Source organism: Nipponia nippon, unplaced genomic scaffold (assembly GCF_047370975.1).
Source record: "Nipponia nippon isolate SJK-2023a ecotype South Korea unplaced genomic scaffold, ASM4737097v1 scaffold_21, whole genome shotgun sequence".
Lineage (NCBI taxonomy): Eukaryota > Metazoa > Chordata > Aves > Pelecaniformes > Threskiornithidae > Nipponia > Nipponia nippon.
Window position 1 is genome coordinate 6,985,016 of NW_028262338.1, and position 20,491 is coordinate 7,005,506.

Consider the following 20,491-nt stretch of genomic DNA (forward strand, 5'->3'; position numbering starts at 1 on the left):
CTGGGAAAGCTTAAAGATTTATTTTGAATCCGCTCAGTTTTAATGGTTTGCTGCGGTCTTTTCAGGTTTGTTTGTTTCTTGTTGGAAATTTTTATTATTATTTTTATTGCCATTTTTGGCATGCAATCTTGATGAGGGATTTTAACAGCAAGGTGATTAATTCGTGGAAAAAGAGGCTGCAGTTCTCATAACCACAGCAGCAACAGAAAAGTCTGGCTGGAACAAACAGATTTGAAGAAACTTCTCTCCTGCCTCCCCCATCAGGGTAAGATTTATAGCGTGAACTTCTGCAATATATGTATGGTGATGCTTTCTCTTTCATATATGTACTCTTTACCATTGAAGTTCACAAACTTGAGAAATGGAACACATTTGAGGCCCAACACAGTTCTCCTCACTCTTTCTCCCTAAATTGTTCATCTTGGCATTTTCAGCAGATCTATTAGGATCTTTCCAGTACAAATGTTATCACAGGTGCTCCAAATATACTGCACAACTAAACATACAAGGGATACTCATCTTTGAAACTGAATACCCTAAACCCAAGGTTCAAAGCCTTAAAAGGTCTAAGAGCACCTGTACTTGAAAATTCTGGCAATTTTAACTTCATATACCAAAGTCTTAGGAATCATTCTCCCAAAAAAACTGGAGAGCAAAATTTGTCTGGAGGCAAAATTACATATTACTAATTACATAACTCCAATGTACAATCGTGGCCTCAAATCCAGCAGCAGAGCATGTGTATGGATTTTATACTGCAAAACCATAATTACCGAACTTCATCAAAAACAGACGCCAAATAGACCTGTTTGCAATATTATAATCCAAATTGTCCTTCCTGCAGTACTTCAGTCTAAAGGTACGCCAGCTCTGCTCCAGGAAAGCTCACAAACATATCAAGCTCTATTGAATCCTGCAGAGAATTGTGATTAGAATAAACCTATGCAGTGAGTATCTTCATTATTATAATAAGTCATGAAAAGTTGGTTTTATGCCAACTAGCTCACCAGGAATTAAGCTGAGAAAAGCTTTTGGTTTTCTGAGCATGAGTAGTCTGGGTTTTTTTCTTCTAAGAAGCTTGCACACATCAAAAGAAGGTTCAGGAAATTTAACTCCCGCTCAAAATCCACCTATCATGGGAACCTTGGACACTGTCAGGTTTCTGCTAGATGCACTTGGATTATAAATCTTTGTTTGGTGAGCTTATAGATAATTCTCACTGTTCAAGAATTACAGATCATAGAATCATAGAACGCATTGGGATGGAAGGGACCTTTAAAGGCCACCCAGTCCATTCCCCCTGCAATGGGCAGGGACACGTACAACCAGATCAGGCTGCTCAGAGCCCCGTCCAGCCTGGCCTTGAACGTTTCCAGGGATGGGGCATCTACCACCTCTCTGGGCAACCCCTGCCAGTGGTTCACTACCCTCAGTGTAAAAACTTTCTTCCTTATATCCAGTCTGAATCTACCCTCTGTTAGTTTAAAACCACTACCCCTTGTCTTATCGCTACTGGCCCTGCTAAAAATCAGAATAATTGAGCAGCTCTACCAATTATAAATATATACTACAGCAGAAATTTTGGCCCATGCTCTACTTTCCTTGGAGGATGTAAAGAATGTGGTTTATTTGACACCATGCCAACCACTGCAGAATTCATTTGCCATGTAGTCACATTTTGAATCATCACAAAGAGATGATGAATGATTAGCCATTAAATATTCAGTATAAAATAGTTTTGTGGTCTGAACACTTGTAACTGTGAGGATATCGTGTTCTTATTAATATTCATATGTGAATTTTGTCTGAATAACTAAAGGCTTCAGGAAGCTGCACGGCATGAAAACATGAGCGTAGGCCTAAGAACTAGGTGTAGAGCCTTTTCCTTTTCACGTTACTCTCTGGTACTAGTCTTGTTGTAGTTTCATTGATTAGCACTGAAAAGTCCACAATTCTTAAGAGCAGTATCTCTCATCTGGTTGTTTTAAGTGGAAGTAAACTGCAGAATTTGCTGTATAATTGCACGTGCGGACACGTGCACACACACATGGGAAATTATGAACAAAGTATAGGATCTTTCAGGTAAATTTGTAAGAAACTTATTTCCCTCCTTTTACTACACAATGATGGACAGCATAAGTTTTTAAATTCAGAGACTTGGCTTACTAGTTTAGGGAAATGTTTCCAGGTGCTAAAGCACAGGTTTTTGGTAAACCCCACAAACAGGCTTAATTTTCTGGCCCGTTTTAGCTGCCATGTTAATGGTTTGATTGCTGAAAAAATATTATTCTACCACATCTTCCTTACAAGCAAGGATTATACCATATTATATTCCTAACAACCTTCTACCTGCTGCGTAACATCTAAAAATAGACTTCACTGCATAGAAAACTTTTTTTTATTAATCACTAAAGTTTGATTCTTTCATGGTTTAACTGAGCTCCTTTAGTACAGAAAAGTAGTACCGAACTAAAGGAGCGCTCTGCCTCTCAAGTGGTCAGAAGTCTGGAAGGTAAAAAATTAGGTACTGGCCTTTCAGTGTTGAGACATGCAAATAATCTAAAAATAGAACAAGGTGACAAGAGGGGGTATTCCACGAAGAACTTCGACTTTCTTGACTTCTCCCAAGCCACTGTGTTTCTCAGGGATCAGAACTTGCTACCTTACATATTTTGCGACCCTCAGGAAAATTGTTTTTGTAGATTTACTACTTCAAAAAAAAAAAAAACAAATCAAAGTTCTAAACTGTTGGTCACATAATATAACAAATGCCTGTCCCTAGGTTAAGGAAAATTTACTATCTAATTGAAACAGCTTATCCGATTGTGATTTATCTGCGTTAAGACTTCACGGTGGAAGCACAAAGTCCAGGGAGCCTGCACAGAAAATCTAGTGCTCAGAGGGGACGCTGGACCTGGCTGCACACAACCTCCCAGGCATCAAAGCCAAGGGCAAGCATGGTAGAGTGGATATGAGCACGCCTAGCAGATATGTCGTCAACGTTCAGATCTGAAATTCGGGATTGACAAATACAGTCTACAGACCCCCCTCAACTACATTTTTGTGTGGATGCAAACATCTACAAAAATAAACGTGTCAAAAGACCCTTCAGAGACTGTCATAAAAGCTGAACTTGCCACCAAGGCTCTCAAATGAACTAGTAATTTCGGCTCTGTATTTTTGGTTGTTCCCTATTTCCAGAAGAACAGCAATAACCAGAGTGGCCAATGAGTGACTTTTAGACTTCTCCACAGTTCCCACGATAAACTGTTAGGACAGTGCTAGGAAGCTGCAGTGATAGCTCTGCTGTCAGTCTGATGCATTCCTTCAGCAATACATTCGCATTTAAGAGATAAATTGTAATCCCATCAGGAGATATTGCTAATTACGTTTTAGGAGTATAATTTTATATCCATTCTTAAATCTAAACATAAACAGTTTTCATAAGATCATCAAATATTTGAGCTACAACTGGAATCTGTGTCACCTTCAGAGGTGTTCTTTATTATTTATGACTGAATCTCTTCTGATAATACATCACCAGTACACCACTTGCATTTTCATCACTGTTCTGAAGCAACTAGTAAATCATGCCCATATTTCTCATACTATTCTCTGTTCTGAAAACCTGAATTAAATGTGAAGAATAGGAACTGCACTCATGCATTCTTAAAAGCCCAGCACAATCATAACTCAAATACTTTCTCGCAATTTTTCTATTAAAGTCTAACTGGCAAACCTGTGACTCATCAAAGCAATTTTCTGATACAGTACTCCAAATCATTTCCACTGGGGGACTGGGCCATGGGATCCACCACCAGCAAACGAGGATGCAGCCTGCAAACGTATCAGTTAATGGATATTTAATCAAATGGAAGCACTTCTCATTGGCAAGTATGGTTTTCTTTTTAAATCCAAAAGGCTGATTTGTGTCCTCTTCAGCCCTCTACCAGCATGGCTTTCCCCAGTGGGGCTTTCTGGAGCAGAGAGACCACGTGGCTGCTGCAGCAGCTTGAAGATGGCAAACTGTTGAGAAGAGGATCACAGGAGCTGCATGCCTTGCGCTGCCCACCACCACACGGGGCCTGATTCTAAGCAATGAGAACAACTCAGCACAACTCAGCCAGTTCGGCTCATGCCTTCCTCCAGCTAAACAAACAAGGGAAGCGGGCTGAAAAACAAAATGGTCACGGGACATTTGCCTCTAGCTTGTCAGCACTGAGCACTGCCTCAGCATACGCTTGCCCCAAGGAAACTTGCAGTGTTAAATATTAGAAGGGTGATTACACTTTGAGGCAACGGTTGACCTAGTATTCCTGGGTCTGTAGCTTAAGAAACAACATCGAGAACGTATGAAAAGAAACTAGAAGACAGGCTGGACCTTCAGGGTAGATCTTCAGAAGTTTCTAGCAAGGCATGCCTTGCAAAAACCACGTACACGTTACGTGTACAAAGACTGCATAGAAAAAACATTGCTCACAAGCTAATTCATTACGTCAGATGAGAAGAGATGTATGTACACATTTGGTGTGTATTTTCATGAGGCATCAGCTTTTGAAAACAGGACATCTGCTGAGCAAGCTGCTCCTGACATGAATGAGGATCACGTATCTACTAATATATGATTTTATCACCCCATTAAAATGCATCACATTGTTCATCTCTAAAGATGACTTGATGGTCAGCCAAATAGGAATCTGCCTTCCTAAATACAACTATACTCTTTACTTTTCCTTTCTGGGAACTAGTTGTCCACTTCATTCCATAGGGAAGGTAAAAACACTGCAGAACTTTGAAGAGTGAGTTAAAGGACTTGGTGAAAAGACTCCGTGCTAAGTTTATCGGTGCTCGGAGCAAAGAGTTGAACTGTAAAGTGATTTTTTTTCTGTTAGAGAAGGATCTAACAAAGATAACTGAAAACACTTACTTCCAAGTACAGAAGTGTTAAATAGGTTCAGGGGGAGGAGGTGAGAAAAAATCCCCCAAAGTTATCGAAATGACAATCAACGCTTTTACTTATGTGTCTAAGATAACTGAACTTGGATTAAATGAGGCAGTAACTATATGCTCCTTCAACATCAACTGCTTGTAAAAGTGCACCCACTTGGCTTGTAGAAATCAGGGAAAGGTGCATTCCTCCAGGAGAATTGTTAATACCCGGATTGCTCTCTGACCTGCCCAGGTCATGACTTGGAAAGAAAGTTTCTCAGGGAGAAAACGACCCAACAGTGGGAGTAACTGCTGTTTTGAGCATCACCACAATTATTACAGCTGGTGTCAACGCAAAATAGAAGTTCTTGGCTCCTCACACAAATAAACAGGGAATGGGCCACTCGCATCTCTTCTCAGGCCGCTGTTAGATCACGGTGGTAATATATTGGACGGGCTATCATACAAGCTGCTCTCCAGCCTTTCATTCCTCCAGCTGCTCAGTTTTATTATAGCACATAATAGCTTGATAAAATGAATCTCTGGAGCTAACAGATGGTTCAAATCCACATCCTATTTTTTGCTGCAGCAGTGCACCTCAATTCTCTCCCTCTTCCACAAATGAGCTTTCTTCTCTTCAACTTTGCTCCCATGCCAGCCAGCACTCCAGTCTCCCTAACTGTATTTGGAGAGATCTGTCATCTGAAGAAAAGACCTTGAGAAGATTCTCCAAAGCTCCTGGCAACTGCTGCTGCAATCTGGCTTTGATTACTGCCATTTCAGGGCCGGTCACAAACTTCTCTTTTTCTGTAGTTACAAGTCTCACCCCTGCCCTGCTGTTGTACAGGGGATACAACGCGCTGAGGAATTCCAGCAGCCGAGCTCTCATGCTGCTCTTAAGCAAACAGAGAGCAAGTTGGCACAAGAGTAAGCACTAAGGAATGGTTTGGATGACTTTCAGTAGCTCTTGTTGCCATACTTGGTTTTTTTTTTTACTTTAGCCTTTACACTGATCAACTCCCATTTTTAAATGGAACATTTGTTTGTGATTGCTATGTAAAATCTACTGCATATTGCATGAATGCACTTGGAAGAAAGATGTTACAGGGAGCCTGTTTCCTCTCTCCTTATCCCAGGACTCTGATGCAGGAAAGCGGCAGAGCATAACCACAGGATTTACTGTGTTTCACTCAAATGCGCTTTAGTCTGGTCAGGCGCTTTCTTTCCATATCTTTCCTCATTCAAGAGTTTTAGCAGTCTTGGAATAGACCCTAGCAAGTGTAAATTAAGTACAAAATTAAGTTTGGACAGCAAAACACATGTTCTTGTATTTAGTACCAGGATATTTATCTTCTAAACAGATTATTTTTACAGCGTTTTAAGGAAGGTTACAGAAATATTTGTACACCTTTGATTTTAACAAGAGGAATAAGAAATGAGCTTGGGTTATAATAGAAGAATTACAGTACAACTATTACTCCCTAATTAATTCTGTCTGTGAGTAAATCAAAGCTCTAATTATAGACACAAAATCTGCTCAATATTGTGCAATATTTATGCAAAACATTATTCCTAGCACTTATCAGCTAAAATATAATGTCTCACTAGAGCTGAAGCAGCAATTTTAAAAAGAATGTCATCATTTTTTTGCCACTTCTTTATAGCTCAATACATGGAGAGTGCCTGATGAGAGTACAATTTCATTTTTTAAAGTACTTTGTAAATCCCCACTGACAACTGGTTCAATTCTTCCTTTAAGAAACATCTGTCTTTATTCGAAGAAAAAAAAAACCTCCAAAAATCCTTAAATGGCATTTCTTTAACTATTATGACATAATGTCCTTTAGCTCCACAGCTGTCAACACGCTCAGAAAAATAATATTTGACCTTTTTCTCCATGTGCTGTACCATGCACTAGAGTGTAACCTGTCATTCGTATTTCCATTACCTCATTAAATAATAACTCCCTTCAAGCCCTAAACCTGAAAGGTACTCTAGCTAGGAAGACTTGAATCTACTCTGTTCAACTTAGTGAGCTGAAGTTACTCGGCTTTTTTCACAAAGACAGACGACTTGCTCACCAATTGTATATCCAGAGATGGGAAAGAAGAAAGGGTCTGGGATACAGACTCTTTCACTATGGAATGCACTGCTGTTATTTGGAGAGCATTAAGTGATTCTGTCCCACTAAAGAACAATTACACCTTAATGTCAATAAAAGATAAAATGATATAATTGTCATATGACAGTGGTGCCATTCATTTTAAAAGCTTTGGGGTGATGACTCAGTGGTTCTTTGCATGAGAGATAAGAGAGATTCTAGTAGAATTAGACTCTGAGACTCTCAAATGTGTACGTTTTGGAGTTATTTCCTCTCTCACTTAAAAATGAAAGAGAAATTTGAAACAGACTCTTAAATGTCAGTGGACCTACTTAATGAGCTGTGCAGGTTACTGTAGTTCTCTTGTTTCTTTTATTTATTTATTTTAAAACAGGACTATGACAATTTAAGAACGAGTAAACTTCACAGACAGCCGCCATCATCCAGCCTAATTTTATTCCATGGAAATTCAGAGCCCGCAAATACTACACAGGCTACTGACTAACTGACATTCACTTTTATGCAAAAGTTGTGGCAAGAATCTGATCAAACATCATAATAAACCTAGAACAGAGGCACAGTACACTGAAAAAGGTACTAGCAAGATGGCATGAAACCATTTTTTTCAAAGGTTAATGAATATTTTCACTATATCTGCATCTTCTAGAAAGGGTAATGAATATTTTCAGTAGATCTGCATTTTCCTCTAAAAGAAGAGTGGACACAACAAGTCTTTGCTAACCTTTACGGTAATTCAAAGAAGATACGTCACAGAGCACAATGATTTTATGAAGCACAATAACTTCTATTGACCTAGGAGTATTTTAGACTGTTTTAATCTGGCTTCAGCTTTAAACTCCACAGTCTCAAAGGAAGCGTGATAATGATCACTTCACTTCTGCCCTTTGAAGTTTCTTCACCTACTCTTGCTTGATACTCAGATCTCCCATTTATTTTGCACAAACACATAGAAAACACAGCCTATTAGTCTTTCTGATATTATTAGGTCTGACAAAATAACTCTCACAGTGGAGTTCAAAGTAGAGGTGAATGTTGCAAAAATTACCATTTGCAGAAGACTGTGAAAAGGGAAAACCACAATAGAAATTAAGCGTGTTCATCAGCTGGAACACATGAAAAGAAAAAAAAGAAAAAAAAAAATCACTCACAGCATCGGACTGCATTTATTTCATTTATCTGTTTCAGCCAAAGTTACAGGGCCAGCCTCTGAAAAGGCATGCTGGGAAACGAAAGTACAACCACCATGTTAGGACACTCAATAATTATAACTTCAGGGATCAGTGCGGGAATCAGAGCAAGAGAAACCTTAATTTTGCTAGCTTGAAATATGACCCTGAACAATCTACAATCTTTGTTTAAAGCCTTTAAAAACAGACAGATTTCTTCCTTTTTGCTACAGGTCCTGTATATGGGAGGGGAGAAAGAAATAGTACACACATATACATGCGCACATACAAATACACAGAACTCATTGTCCCTGGCAGACAGAGGACGACTTCAGGCTGCACGTGCAATCCCTTACACACTTTGGTAAAGGGAAGGTAGCAAAATAACTGCATTACAACGGTGAGAAAATTAGCTTATATCCTGTCAGCATTCTCGGATGCCAGAGGCTGGACACACTCGAGAGAAAGGGGAAGAGTAAAATAAAGCAGTTACAGCTGCTTCACCCTCTGCAACGGGGTCATACTCAGAGCAAACCGAATTCAAAGATTAATCTTTCTATTTTGCACTACCATCCTTCTGTACACCAAAGAAAACACGAAGTGTGTGTCACTAAATCTTATAGTAACTTCATCAGTGAAGAAGCTAGTGGGCATTTAGGGTATTAAGCTTATTGCAGTCAATGTACTAACTGCAGATCAAAAGCCTGTTTTTCAGACCACTCATTTCTTTTCATTGTGATGCGAAGTTCAGAAACGGTTCAGAAAAGGGAGAGGGAATGGAATCCTTTTAGGAATATTTCAAGAAAATTGGGCTACCTAGGTGGCGTATGCAAATTATAAATTCCTTCTGACAACTTCAGGGTGCTACTGTAAGCCCAGCTAGAGATACAAGTGCAAAGTGACAGCATATCATCTCTGTAACTTATGCATTTATTTATTTATGCAGTCCGTATATTTAGCTCTCCTAACACAGTTAAATCAAGAATGTTAATGAACACAGGAAATCTCCTGAGTCAGTCAATCTTCTTAACATATTTGCAGAGTTCCATTTTCCTCCAGTGTTAAAATTCCTGTTTATAGTGTAAATGCTATTAATTATGACAATAACGAGGAAACAAATACACTTTTCCACCTTTAAATACATAAACAATCTTAATAATATACCAAGTGGTGATGAGTGATGTTTATCTTCTGGTATAAATTTGCTAATGGCATGCACAAGAAAATGATATTAACATAAGTTTGCAATTTAAACCCTTGCTCTCTAGTGTGAGGCTGCAGTATTTTGACTCTTCTAAAAAGAGGACTCTCAATACTTTTCCTGACTTCATCATTATCTGCTGAAAATATTGATGTTTCCAAAGCACAGAATGAGGAGATGGGTCTGGGAAATAGGGATGGAAACAAAGGTTTAAAGGCAAGTATTTGGAAACCGATACGGGAGGTTTAATCAAAATGCTGCTGTGTCAAACATAGTTAGAAAATAATAGAGTTGGCACCTGGACAACTTCTGAAACTTCATTTGAGGCTTTCCTGTTTCTGTAAACAGCACAGCACTGGGATGAAACTCCAGCAGTGCTTCTTTCACGAGCTCATTTTCTATTCTTATAACAATGCACCTTAATTCCAATTTGATGAGTATTCCTGCCAGCAACACATTTTCATTTTCCTAAACCTCCATCTGGGGACTTCGCAGAGCTGACGGTGCTGTTTTAGGGCCAATTTCTTGCAGTCATTGCTACCTATTCCCATCCACACAGCCTTGCCAAGATGCACAGTTCATACTATGGCGCTGTCCTGACTGAGCCTAAATTAATTCTTTCTATTTGAGTTTTGCTGCTACAGCCTCAAATTTTAGTAACTATCTCCCCAAGGAACTTTATTATGTCATCCATTCCATTAAGGGGACAAAATTAGCTTTACTTACTGGTAAATGCTGATTAAAGCTTCTGAGGGCTGAAAAGTTAGAAAGGTTACGGATTTTAAATCGTGAACTTCCATATTTATGCTCTAGACTAACTCCAAAAGTTACAGTGCTCTTTAGGACCAAAAAAAGAAAATTTAAAATTTTACGAAAGCAGATGGAACACTGCTCAGAAGATGCTTTGTAGCAGTATTTTTTAATACATGCTGAGTTCTTTGTCTTTCTGTAGCACATTATTCTTCAGAATTCTCTCCTTCACATTCTAACTTCCTGCTACTCTTCCCTTGCTAGACTTAATATTCTGATACTTTTTGGTCCTCAGAGTCCTATTCCCAATCCCTGTTTAATCTCTGATTTTATTTCTACGCCTTTCTGTCAAGAATTGCATTTCTGTTCTTCCTTGCAATGCCTCCTGCATGTTTTCATTGCACGAATTCTCATTTCTATAACATCACTATACCAACAAACCTTACATCCAAAAATAGTGACTACCTTCTCCAGTGACCATTATTACATTTCCCCGGTTTCTGCCTTCAGGAACAAGCAAGGCTTGGTCAAACCCACAACTTTGGCTACCAAGTCTGCCAAAGATCTAAGAGAAAAAGTAACATAATATATCCTTCAAAAAAGGATTATAATGAAAGGTCCATCCTCCAACCGCCCACATTTTTAAGAACATACAGATATTGCTATTTAGAATTGCCCTAAATACAGGCAAAGACAGACTGATTAAAAGAGTCTGATCCGTAAGACAGGTCGGTTGAAAAGATTACTAGCATCACTTCGCTGAGTGGTCAAAAGCCAGAAGTCAATCAGTATTTAAACTCTTAATGTCAGTGTCTGTGTGGCAAACAGAAGCTGCAATGACGGCATGTGTAGGAGTAACACCACTACTTGCAATCCAGTCAGTGCATGTAGTCAGAGCAATAAAAACATGGTGTAAGGAGTTCAGAATGATCTAGCAACTAGCATGCATAGCTCCAACTAACAGAGCCCAGTAGCCAGTCCAATGCCACTTGTGTCTTCTATGCAAGCAACAATCTGTACTAGCCACAATATAGCAGGAAACATGTTCACAGACAAAAGAAGATTAGGCACAATACATATAGTCAGAGAGAACGATGAAGAAGCAACCAAAGATCCTCTAAAAAGAAGCAGGAGTAAATAGAGGTGTGATGTATTCTCATCCTTTCTAAGATATAACATGGTAATACCAGCTATCCTTACGTAGGAGTTCCTCCAGCATACTGACTTTACAGAAAACGCAAGGGCGAAACAAGTAACATCTAAGACGTCAAAAGAAACTCATTAGACCCTCACATCAGCATCTAACTAATTCTGTTCTATGAACTACTGTACACAAGAAATTCAGGTAAGGCTCAGGGCACTAGGTTTACTTCCCGAATATAGAAAAAAAATATTTCCTGACATACTATTTTATCAACATCATCTTCAATACCAGTGGCTGTTAAACTTACCATGACAAGGTCCTGCTAGAGACACCATGGTCTGTGTAACTGTGAACGTGAAGGCAGGCAGCAAGTGTGAGCTTGATGGGGTGTACCCAACAATCTCCCTCTTACCATGCATTGTACTGTTCAAATTTGCTACTGGTCTCCAGCAGTTTTGCCTGTGGCAGTACGACCTTCCAGAGGTCCCACTGAGAATATTAATCATGAGACCTTCTTCTAAAAAAAATAAAAATCAAACATATAAATATATTACAGCTAAAGAGCAATGCTTTGTGTTACCTGATATGTGTTTTCATAACACTGATTTTGAACAGGAAGTCTCATTTTCCAGAGTTTAGCTACATGAACTACCATAAAACTGTCTAACATTTCCCTCCACTAATCCTTTTACCTAACTTTTAATAGGGTTTTAAATCTTTATTAATTTTTGATATTTAATACATTTGATATTCTGCTGGATGATAATTTTTTTCCTCTAATTATTTTACTGGCAACATCTGTGTTCAGTAAATTGGAATTCTCTAAATAGGGTTAGATTGTATTAATAAGCCAACATCTTTTGGTCCTGATCTTTAATTCATTTTTTTTTATTAGTATATTTCCAGGAGAAGATTTAATTTGTACATATTAAGCACATCAACCACATGGCCTCACACTCAGGATGCGTTTCATTAAGCATAATCCCTAGTAATGAATCTTTTCAAATGTCTCATACACAACACTCCTCCCTCTTTTCATTTCACCTCAGATGCTTCTTGAAAAACTTAATCAAATTTATTAGGAAGGAAGCTAAAAATTCCCATTGTGGTATCAGGTATCAACCTTTGACGTATACAGATTTCTACTCATCCCATGCATCGCCATTATTCCTCCAGCAAGATTTTGGGAATAAAGGGGGCTAAAGGAATGCTCCATCCCTCAGCTTCAATATCTGCCAATTGCTGCAGTCTTTACTAACAGACTTGATACTGCGGTGTGAAGTTCTCTCTCTCAGGGGACCAACGCTATCTTCATACTATTAATCATCTCTATTTCCTACACATCATGCAGCTGCAAAGGAGGTGCAAACTTAAGATAATAAGAAAATTATCTTTTAGGAGAAATATAATTTCTCACTAAGGCACACATATTGGAATAAAGGAAATTAATAATCTATTTATTTACAGCACATGTTTAGCATTTCCATGGGTTTGTGTATCAAGTCTTGATTACAGGATTATCAGAGCCTGTTTTTAGCTAATCTGTTTTTAATGAACGTGTGCTTGCCAGCCTGGTGTCTCCATCTCCATCAATTTTACTTCATTTGCAATATTTTAACTTTACTCTGTGCCAAACTGAGAAAAAAAAAAGCTCATAAACCCACAGAAAAGTAGTAAAAGTATTTTGTAAGTCCTAATATAAAGCTTTAATTAAGGAAAGCATTTAAGCATGTGTCTGATTTTATGCCAAGGCTTAAGCACATGTGAAATTAGTCTTAAACATTATGTTGAATTGGACTCCATGTACCATTAACAGTTTGAATTGAATTGCAACAAAATAGTCATCTATGTTACACAACTTTTGTCTTCAGTAAGTCATCAATTTATAAGCCAGGGACATCACTACAGCTACAACCAGACTAAACAGTCAAGGCAAACGATCACAATAATGAAAAGCATGCTTGTGCCCACTGATGGGATAACTGGTATACTATTCCCTGTAATAAAATGCCGTTAGAGTAAGAACGCCTCAGGGAATTCCTGAAGGCCACAGTAAGCTAAATTCTAAATAGAGTTTGAAAACTTTTTGGTGCTACTTCAAGAGTTCAGTAAGCAAAAAGAGAAGACGATGTTGAGTAGCCTTTTGCTCATCTATTATTCTAGAACCAGACATGTGCCAGCCCAGCTCCCAAGGAAAGACGGTGTTAACATATATCATATAACAAGTAATACCGACAACTAAGGACTCTCCAGCCATGTGTGAATCTAGACAGATCCCCAGGCCATGACGACACCTGCGGGCTGAAGCCCCTGGGAGAAGCCCACATGATGGGGAAATTTTCCAGTGGTTATTTAAGCCAGTTTTAGGGAAACTTTGTAATAACAGAGTAGAACTTTCCTTCTCCAGTGTCTGAGAAAATTGAGTTCAATGTCTTGACACACTTGTTCAAAACAGTGTAGCTTTATGGCAGATGGTAAAATGCTTACTTATTACATCAGACAAAATTCTAAAATTCCTGATATGGTGTCATCTTTGAGTGACGTCTGTGTTTTGCATAGCTAATTTAAGTCTCTATGGAAAACTTTCCTCTTTTCCATATTGCGGAAAAAAAAACCCAAAACAGTAATTTCTTGTTCAAAAAAGAAAAGCAATAGGGGTAGTAGACGGGAGTCATGCAATCAGGAGAAAAAGATTTTAATTCCAAGTCTGAATACATTTGAGATTATTAATTCTAGATTCTTTGGTTGTACACAGGCTTCTGAGGCAGACTGTTTGGATCAAAGGGCTATTATGGAACAGACTGCAAACGTGTTTTGCCAGTTGAGAAAAAGAGGCTGTTTAAGGAGGAGACTGGCAACTATTTTGAAAGCTGTTGCCCTGCACTGGGATGACCTCTCACCTTTCAAAGTTAATTTGTGAATTAATGTTTTAAATGCTTGTTTATATTGCACCTTCAAATCAGCCGACTATGAGTTTGGCAGATCCTTTGGAAGTTGCTTAGAAGCCTACCATGAGATCCTGTAGAAAATCACTGGTGCCTGGAGGCCTCCCCTAAAAGGCTCTGGATCAAATAGAGTAAAACTCAGAAGCACTCAAGGCTGTTGTTCTGATGGTTGCCCCAGCCTGACCAGCAGCATAACCTAACCTCAATTCCAAACACTGTTTGCATTTTTTTTTTAATCGTATCTTAAGCTCCAAGAAGATCCAGTCAGGACGAGTGCCAACACCAGGACCTGTACCAACTGTGTTACCAACTCCATCTTACTTCTGCCAGGAAGTGACCTCTATGAGAAAATTATATTTTCTATCCTTTACATCTGTTTGCCTGTCACACCACTGTTTTCATTTTCAATGATACAACAGCAAAGGAAATAGGGAGAAAATTTATTGACATGCAGAAGACCGTAAGCTAAAGATGCACATTTATGAAAGTAAACTCCTCAAACTGTCTAACTCACCCTGTGACTAATGAAACCAGGGTAATAAAATCAGTCATCATCAAACGTCTAGCAATATTTCAAGATACAAATTCATGTGATTGGATTAAAACATTTAACAGACTTTTGCCTTCATACATAAGAATAAAATTAGCAAGTATACTTATTAATTCATAGAGGAAGCACTTAGGTTTTAGTGGCATATGGCTGTGCCAAAACATGGCAGATCTGATGACCTGACCTATGATTAAAATGATGAGCTACATTCGTTTATACTCAATATTTTAATGATAAATCTTTTTATCCCTTTGTTACAAAGACAAGAGGTTAGCTCATGTACTCAGAGGCAGAAGAGTATTATGTCATCCAGAGGATGAAGCAAACATACAAGATAAGGAAATCTTTTAAAAAAAAAATTAAATGTCAAGTTACATAAGTAAACTATGCCCAGTGAACTGTGCCTGGCAGTTCATACACATGCATATCTTCTGCTATAGAGCAATTAGGCTTCACCAGCTTCCTCATTCTCTGCAGCAGAAAGTAAAGGAAAGCTATTATCAAACTGACTATACCATTCTCTCTATTAAAGACGGCAGAACATGATCTTATTTGCCCAGATATAATTCCTCAGCATATCGTTTAAATAAATAGCCTCCAGATGAATATCTGTGTAAATGACCTCAGTTTCACACGCTGCTTTTGCTACACTGCAAACGCTGCTGGTAAAACACTCTGCAAATCAAGAAGGAGCTAACTGACCAAGCCTGGTGTAAAAGGGGGAGTAGGGAATTACCGCATTCCAGAGGCATCACCAGCAGCACTGCTGTACCGCACTTGTGCGGCACAGGCCATAGGAAAGCACCCTCTCTCGCACGTGCACTCTCTGCCGTGCACAGACAACGCCTGCTGAAGGCCAGTGTGCTCAGGGGCCTCTGCCCGAGCAGCGCTCCCAGGGAACCGGCTGCCGGTGACTTGCTCTTGCTCTCTCCTAGGACAGCTTCCCTTTGCAGGGCTCCAGGTGAAGTGGAATAAATCTCATTAAATTAGTTTTACTAGGGAAAAATATTGAGGCCTTATACACAAATCAACCAACCCATCAAAAAAATCAGCATCTGAAGTGTCAGAACCTCTAATTAAAGCCAAGTAATTAATTCTACTATGACAGCCGCTGCCACTACCTATAATGCACTGTATTAATTCTGCACATGGCACATGCATACACATAACTTATGTACATCACATAAAGCCCACTTTTTTTTTGTACAGGTCCAGTTCCCTTTTCTCCCACGCAAGATAAACAACAGTGAGCGTGAATGATGTTTATGAAGAAAATCTCTACGGCTTCAAAGAACATTTAATTGTCTAAGTCATTCCCCTCATTTCAATGTTAACCACTCCCTGTGAGGACAAATATAATCAGCTTTCGACTTCCTCTATGGTTTGCTTTTTAAATAAAAGTGAACGCACCGTATGCAAAAACTGCTGGTTGGCTTAGGCTCTCTTGGGAAAGACAGCCACAGCCTTTGAAAACAGAAGCAGTCCCTCGCCTGTCTCAGTAAGATGGGCCACCTCAAATGGAGAGGGAGTCTTGCTGAAAAAGCAGGAAGAGGGGGACCCCCCCCACAGCCCCCGCAAATGAGGCGGGGGGAGCGGGAGCAGGGACAGTTGAGGATGAGAGCTGCAGCAGAGAAGGCCCCTTAAGGATGGCTGCCTGTTTTGCAATGCTTAACATCAGCCAGTGCAAACCACCCAAGCAGCAGGACAACACAGCCTCAGGTTTGGAAGTGTGAGGGAAGTGCCAAGAAAAAGACACACAGATGGGGGACAACCAGCCTATGAAGAGGGCCGGGGTAAAGCAGCACAGGGAAGGAGCATAACCTATTAAGAAATTAATTTTTCCTGAAGAAAAGTTTCCTCAAGATTTTTCACTTTGGGGTGAAGTCAGTCCAAATGAGAAAATTGCATTAAAAAGTATTTTTCAATAATCTTTTCTTCTTAAAAAACTTCTATATACTTCAAATCCATTTATATTTAAAGCATTTTTAAAAATAAAACCATAAACTGCCTTTCTTACTAACACACACACGCACAGAGAAATGTGAAGGATTACCTGCCTGTGATGTGGTGCATAGGCTTTGTTCTCGCAGTTTGCACAGAAATTAAATATCACTGAAAGAACTTAACATCCCCACATATGCCAACAAGATACAGCAATGGGGAGGGAAGCTTTGCCGTTATAAGACAACAGAATCTGGACCCATGAAGAGGGAGATGTAGCATACTGCAATGTCAGAAGCATTACTGGCACTGGAAGCACCCATGCTTTCCTTTACCAACACTTCTCAATTCTGGCTTGGAATGGAGCACCCATAATGTGAGATAATCATTCAACTACCTTATCCTTTTTCTTCTGTCAAAAAATCCAATAAAAGGTATCCATTAATTTTCAGTTACGGTGCTTTTTTGTTATATCACTATTTGATTACTTCCAATGCCTTGACTCCAGCCACATTTTTCAGATGGGTTCTCAGGACAACTGAAGAAACCAGTAATTTTTGATGGGTAATAAATCCAGAAATAAAAACGACCCCAGATAAAATCCAACTAAGGTAAGCAAATTAACCAGGCTTCAACTTCTAGTGGACACTGTTCTCCCCAGTGATAAGGAAGGTTCTTGCTTCTTATTACTTAATGGGTAACATACATCTCTTTCAGCAGGGAAAGAAGAATACTCCATGCAGTTGTATTAGCCAGTAATTGAAATGCCTTTTGCAACCCGATTTCGTTTTAATTTTGCTTCCAAATAGCATATCCTCAGATGAGAATGCCAAATTCTGTCACCAATTTAGCATTAGTCAAATGTATAAGTATTTGCCACAAAACTGAAAATTTGCAGCAGAAATAAATTGTTATCTAGACTTTAATTTAACAAAACAATAATAATTGCATTTAAAGACTTGCAGTTGTAAAGAAAAGAACATAAGTTGTAAAGAAAAGTACATAACCTAAAGTTGATGATTTAAGTTTTTTAGTCACTCACTGCTGATGCTTAAGAAACTATCAAGCCATGGGTTTATCCCACCTACTGAAGTTACTTGCTATATCATTCAATGTGGGAAAGACCCAGCTATGTCCTAAAGGTGAAACAACCTTCAGATGAATATTTTCCCTTCAACAATTTTTGCAATGAATTGTCAGTACAGAAATTTCTAGCACCTTCATCGCTAAAAATTTTAGGACACAATGATACATATGTATTTAAGACCAACATAATGGCTTAGAGACTACTTACAGGTTCCAGTTTCACTTCATATTAATTTCCAAATGAAATCTGTTTGTTTTCATTTTCCTAAAGTTGCCATACGTTTTGCAATCTGCTACATTATTTTTACTGTAAAACTTGGGTTCAGCTTGCTGTGGCATACATGGGACCTTCATAATCGTTAGTGATCTTTTAAGCTGTAAATGATAACCAGTGGCCTATAACTGTAGTACGTCAAACACTTAAGCTGCATATCTAACAGCTGCTAATAGCTAACCTGGAGTTAGTGAGATCAATAGGGTTGCATTAGTGTAAGTAAGAGGAGAAAGCAGAACCACCAACTGCTGGAGCTAGGAAGGAATTACAGCGCAGTTCCCCTGTAGTCAAGTAATTTCATAATGTTTCATCACAGTCTTTGTTACGTGTTCCCTTGAAATACCTATTCTTTGTCAGATATGGTATAGCTGGATTACTGGTAGACTCGACTTTTGTTCCTTCCACCCGTAAGTACACCACTAGTTCCATTGTGCCAGTACATACGGTCTTGCTGCAACGGCAGGCTGGATCAGGAATATGGTTCTGTTGTTTTTTTCAGTGACACAGTTGAGGCTTTCTTTACTTGTGTTAATACTGATAGTTACCACAAGTTAACGCTAGTGTGTTTTAACATTCAAAGAAGAATTAGTAGACAGATTTTCAGCCAAGTTAGTTTTGAAGGCAAGTATAACTGCCATAAAATCCAGTTCATTTATGGGATCATGAGAAGATTCTCATTCCAATCTAACCAACCGTCCAGTATATAAACCCTTCCAAGCTTAGCGTTGGCATAGACAGACAGTTCATTAACAGAAGCTACTGGAGCAGATCTTCACCAATCACATTGGTAAGCCACCCCTCATTAGTTTCATAATTACACTGTATATGTCCCACACATCACATATCATGTTTTTGAGCTATTAAAATATAGCTTTCATTTTCTGAAAGGCTAACCACATTAAATCACAGAAGCCAGGAGCAGCACTCTTAAACAAATCATAATTCACGTTAGACATTTAAACCGACTTTTTTTTCTGAATGACACAATCTAGCAAGGTGCAGTATTGCTGATCTTCAGAAGCTGCTTGTTCTTCAGTGATCGGATTTTAATTATGAAGAAAGTGACAGTTGTGATGAATAGGCTGGTAAATGAAATAACTATCTTTTGGTTTGCATGTGGTATTCTAGGCACCATTATTCTCCCCGTCCCTTGAGAAAAGCTGGAATTGCTCTTCAAATCAAAGTCACTTAGACTTTGTATGACCAACAGACACACTGATTAGTACATTTCACAGCCAAAAGGCATTTATGATGCAACTCTGTCAGGACCCTGTATACCTGTAAATCCTTTAACAAGAAGCCACAGAATTTTGCATGGAAGTACTGTTCACCTAAATATGCACACATTTATTTTTCCCAGTGAAAAACACAAAGCGAACACACAGGACTACATGGGCAGCACCTCTAATGAAAAGTCCTCCACAGATCCAACAGACATCTAGAACAAGGCAGGTCCAGCTACAGCATTCAAAAGCCAACATCTTGCATGCTTCCACACAAAATCACATATAAACACACTTCTCCCAGCCCTTATTCTGGCGGACAGCTTCTTTTTCCCAGTAACTCAGAAATATCTCTTTCTGTATTAAAAACACTTCATCCTTTTGATCATATTACCCATTGATACCATAAGTACAATTTTGACTGCCTGTGCTTTTCTAGTTATTGCTACAACCATACAAACAACACTGGCAACCGTGTGAGAAGGCTGCCTTCTTCGTCTTCAAATGTTGGTGTGCAGGTGAGTTACAGTGTCTGTACTTAAATATATACAGCAAGTAATTGTACTGTGACTATCAGCGTATCCCCCCCTCCACCTTCCCGCCGAGGAATCGAGCAAGGAAAAATGGAACCAAGGATTGATGTAGTTGCTTCCAAGTACATCTGAGGCTACTAAATGCATAGCGAGTAATTACTGTAAATACTACATGCTTACACGGCCTTTCTGACAGGTTATTCTATCTGAGGAAAGCATCATCCCAAACATTTAGCTAAACCATGAAATGCATGCACTGATTAGTTTGTACTGTAGACTGCAATTAAAATTGCACACGACAGGGAACTCTGTATTTAGAGGATTTAGGATTTGTAAAAAACACTTTTTTTTATCATCAAACTCTTGTACATTTAAATTTGAACTCTTTTCAGTAGTGCATAAACCTCATATACAACAGTATTACTTGTGCACCTTTCTGTGTTCTTCCACATGCTCCTGAAGCTACTTGTAAGCCATTTCCCAGCAGGTTACAGTATTATTTTGACTGTCTGTCCATCATATACCTATTCTCTCAGATGCGAATCAGGACAATGCATCACTTCTTAATAGTGTTTATGTGAGTGGCATAATAAAGAAGTATGCAGAGGTCTACTATAATGATTCTTG